Source organism: Arachis duranensis, chromosome 2, assembly GCF_000817695.3.
Source record: "Arachis duranensis cultivar V14167 chromosome 2, aradu.V14167.gnm2.J7QH, whole genome shotgun sequence".
Lineage (NCBI taxonomy): Eukaryota > Viridiplantae > Streptophyta > Magnoliopsida > Fabales > Fabaceae > Arachis > Arachis duranensis.
The window spans coordinates 60169334-60174053 of NC_029773.3; the positions used below are offsets into that span (position 1 = coordinate 60169334).

A 4720-nucleotide genomic window follows, 5' to 3' on the forward strand; every position below is an offset into this window, starting at 1 on the left:
AGTTATTTTCTATATTTAAATTATAGTGTTTGTAGTTATGAAATAATAAGAATTTTATATGATTTGGACTAAATAATTAATATTTTAAAATATTAATACTGTTGTTTTGGAAAATAAAGAAATTAATTATAGTATCTATAATTATTGGATTTGAACATCTTATTGAAAATAATTTGTGAAATTGATGAACAAATAGTATTTTTATACGTTATCATTGTTGGATTAAAAATTTATTTCTAATTACTATATTATCCATATTTTTATTTGAAATTACAAAACTACCCTTAAACCTAATTTTACCTAAACCCTAACTTTCACATAACAAACCTTCATGCAATGAAACCCTAGCCGCAAAGTAAAAGAAAGAAAGGGAGAAGGGGAAACAGGGAAGGGAGATTCGGAGGGAGGAGGGGTGTCGCCACCATGCCTCGCCACCGCACCACCTCACCCTGCCGTCAAATCCATTCCACTGCTGCCACCAACGCCGACGAAGAGGGATGGCTCGCGAGTGAGAGGGTCACGGGCTTGTAGTCGTTGTCCTTGTCGCCGAGAAAGAAGGATGCCATCGGCGCCATTCAGGGTAGAAGGAAGAGTCGTGTGAGAGTCAGAGGAGGAGGGAGCCTCTGTTGCGTCGCCATTGCACCATTGCCGCCGCTGGGGGATTTTTGTGCATCGCCGCCGAGGGTTTGCCGCTAGTGAGGAGACGCCGTCGCCTCAAGCTACTGCCGCCATCGAGTTTTGAGGAGAGAGAGGGAGCTGCGGAGAGGGTGAGACACGATGGTGGTGGGTTATTACGCTACCCTTGCTGCCATCGCCGCCAGGAGCTGTCGCCATGGCCACCGGCATCCTAGCTGTTGTTGTGGTTGTGGCCCGCTGGGAATGGTCGCCGGGGGAGTCGTTGTGGCTGCTGAAACCACCGCTGAAGCTTATGGCCGCTTTTGCCGCCGGAAAACCTCGCTGTCGTCGCCCGGAAATACTATCAGTAAGGGTTTTATGTCTGGTTTCTGTTCTTTCAAAATTCCGTGAAGATTATTGACACTGCGTGGTTGTACAACTGCTATTATCAGTGGTTCGGGCCGCTGCCGTCACTCGAAAATTATTGACGGAGCTGCTGCCGGGTTGATTTGGAGTTGCAGCTGCTTCGCTTTGTTATTTCAGTAAGGAATTTCTATTTCGAAAGCCCTACGTTAGTGTTCTATTTCGTGTAATAAAGTATTTGGGATGTTAATTGTTCTAGGAGTTAAAATCCGAATTTACTTGTGGCGTTTGAAGCTGTTTCTGCTTTTGAGAGAGCAAGTGGAGCCGAGGTTTTGGTTGCCGTCAATTCGAGTGGAGGCAAAAAGAACTCTGTGAGGCGTTTGGGCTGTGGTTTTGCGTATTGAGGTAGGGGCCTTTTCAGAAAACCACATCTTATGAATTAGAATTATTATATATGGATATTGACATGAGAAAATGTATCTTTGAGTGATTGTATAAGTTTTATGTAATTGTTGGTTGTCTTGAATGAATATGAATGCTTGATTGGATGGGTTAATGTTCGGTTTTGTGAAACGGACAGTTCTTGAAATGCTTCTTTAAAGTTAATTTGTAAAAGCTTTGAAATTGAGTTTATCCTGTTGGAAATTGATTTGAGTTTGAATTGGCGTTCTTGAAATCTAAAAATGATGCACCTTGGAAACAGCTTGATTTTGGATTGATTTGGTTTTGAACCCCTTGAAGAGGGTTGCGGAATGGTTTGGTTAGGACCCGAAAAGGATGGCAAAGTCCAAGTTTTAAGGGGGATGCTGCCGAAATTTCTATAAAATCTAAGTCTTTATTTGAAATATTATTTGAAAAATTATGAGTTTAATGCCTTTACTATTTTACTTGGAGGATTGTGAATTTAAGGCTCTTTATTATCTTTACTTGGATCAATTATGAAAGTGATGAAGCTACGCTTTGAAAAGAATTATTGAAAAGAGAATTATGATTTCTCCTTATTTCCTAAGAAAAATAGTATATCTTTGGGTGCAAGTCATTCGAAAGAGAATTATGCTTTAAGGCTATTTAAAGGGTGGAAGGAGTTTATGTTTTCCTGGATTTGACTTAAACACGGTTTATGTTGTTTGAATTTGACTTAAAGGTTTCAGTTATAGAAATTTTAGTGACTTTGAAAGAACTTGGATTTCGATTTATAAATTTCAATTTTCGACGTTTTAGGGAAGATTTAAAGTATCCTTTGAATTCTGGTTTAGCAAAACAAAAAAAATGATTTTTCGAACTGTTAGAAACGCTTCAGATTTTTATCAAGCGGTTGAAATTGGTTTTGGTTCAAGGGAACGAAGTGGTTTTGAAAATTTGGTTGGAGTAAGTGATTACACGACTCGGCTTGGTTTAGATTCTATTTTTATTACTCATATCGAGGAGTTAATATTTTAAAGACTTCAAACGAATTTGAGGAAGTGAGTTGTGTTATTCTCCCCTAAAGTCTTGAGACTCTACTGAGGATCTTTTGTTACCAAATCTTGTTTTAGAATGAATGATTTTGAATCTCGCGGAAATGGCTTTTGATTTGGTGTGGTTTCTGAAATGTTTGGAAAGATGTTGTGGAAAGTGGCCTTATTTTAAAAGGGGAATTTACGTTTGAGGAAAAGTGGCTTATGAGCCTGAAAAGATTTGAGGAATGAGATTTTAAAGCCAAGGCTAGAAAGGATTAATTTTTTTAATTCTTTTTTATTCCAAAGTAAAGTGTATTGAGAAAAGTGATTTATGGCTTGAATGATGATGTTATGAGTTTGATGATGTTGGATGGTGAGAGTACTATTATGTTATGAGCCAGAATGGCTGTATATGTTAATGAATTATGGCGTATTGTGGAATATGCTATGAGCCAGAATGGCTGTATATGATAATGAATCATGGATGACTATGAATCATGAATTTAAGCCGGATGGCTGAGATAAATGTTGATTTATGCCTGAGAATAAATGCATATATGCTGACTTATTGATATTGTGATTGTTGCACTCCACCTATCTAAGATACGAGTTTTCCTGGGTGAAAGCAGTGGCTAGCCACCATGTGCTCTAGGTAGAGACTCGATACTCTGCTAACCCTATATCGTAAGTGTGGCCGGACACTGTGAAAGTTCCGGATGAGCTCGCTCCTGTGAATATACACCAGTGAGGGTGTTGGATGTGAATTATGATTATGATTGTGAATAACTCGAGTTGGGGATGCACGACAGAGGAACAGTCCAATGGTTAGCTACCAGGACTTGTCGGGCTAGCTTTATAACCGACAGATGATATCATCAGCCACTAGGACAGGCATTCATCATATGCATCTATGTGATATTGTTTGGGTATGCATATTGTACTTGGGTTGTCTTTGTGATTAATTGTGGTTAACTGCTAATTGTTCTACTTGAAGTAATTGTTTGTTTGTGCTTGAACTTTCCTACTTGTGTTTACGACTGGGTTTCTGTTGGTCTGTGGTGACTGGCTGTTGTTTGGATTGTTTGGGTCTAGGGCCGTGGTTGATCATGAAGTGGGCCGAAGGCCACGTTTGGTTGATGTTTCTGGTTTAGAAAAGTATGAAAAACTAATCTGGTTCAACATAGGTAAACCTTTTGAAAGGCTTTCGAATTTTTTTTAAGAAATGAACAATTTCTTCTTTCAGGAAAGATTTCAGATATTTCTTTTATAGTAAACCTTTGCTTTGAAAAGACGCATAAGGCGGTTATTAATCACTATAATGATTTTATCTCGCATATCCTATTATAGTAATTCTGCAATCTTATAGTGAGAACCCTTTCGAGGATGATGTTCTCACTCCCCTACAGGTCTTTTCTTTTTCAGGTTATGGACGACAAAGTTCAGAAGAGCTTAATTCTTTTCTGTTAGACGAGATTTCTGTATTATTTTAGTATTTATGTTTCCCTCGCCTTTAGCTTTGCAAGTTTTGTAAGAGGGATAGGATGTTGATATGAGATGCTTGTAAATTAATATGTATGTATATGTATATATATGAGATTCCTATGAGTATTCTAATTTATATTGTAAGTATGAATGTATGTTTTCTTAAGATTCGGTTAAAGTTTTAAACAGGCTCATATTTTAGTATTAAATATTACAAGAGTCGTCGCAATACCCGAGCTATTAGAGTGGTGCAACCAGAAGCGTGACATTTTGATAGTTAGGGTGTTACAAGATACATCAAAGGTGATAGACTAAAGCATATTTTTCCAAAATTCTTCTTCACTCATGATCTTCAAAATCAAGGAACAATTGATGTCCAATAGATCCACTCAAGCGATAATCTGACAGATTTATTTACAAAGCCACTTCTAAAATCTTCTTTAGAAAGATTGGTACATCAGATTGGGGATGCGCCAGGAGGGAGAGACAGTATTCTTTTTTTCCTTGATCAGTTTTTTTCTATTGAATTTTTCTTGACAAGGTTTTTAATGAGGCAGTCCCCATCACAAAGAATTTTATACTCTTTTTTCTTCACTAAAGTTTTTTCCCATTGGATTTTTCTTTAGTGGGGTTTTAATGAGGCATAATCCTAAATGGACATCCAAGGAAAAGTATTGTGATAAGGTTGATTACGTGGATGTCCATTCTCAAAAGAGAATAAATTTAATAACATTGAAAATATAACATTTTATAAGTATATAAATAGGAGGTTAAGTCATTGTTAATAACACACAATATAAACAATAAAATCACTCTCTCCT

The 4720-nt window shown here is 37.4% G+C and overlaps 1 long non-coding RNA gene across 1 annotated transcript; it reads left to right on the forward strand.

Moving 5' to 3' along the window:
- Positions 1-328: 328 nt before the first annotated feature.
- LOC110277819 (uncharacterized) lies at positions 329-4057 on the forward strand. Its single transcript, XR_008005999.1, has 4 exons — positions 329-982; positions 1068-1157; positions 1238-1383; positions 3824-4057. It is a non-coding gene; the product is annotated as an uncharacterized LOC110277819 (long non-coding RNA).
- Positions 4058-4720: the final 663 nt, after the last annotated feature.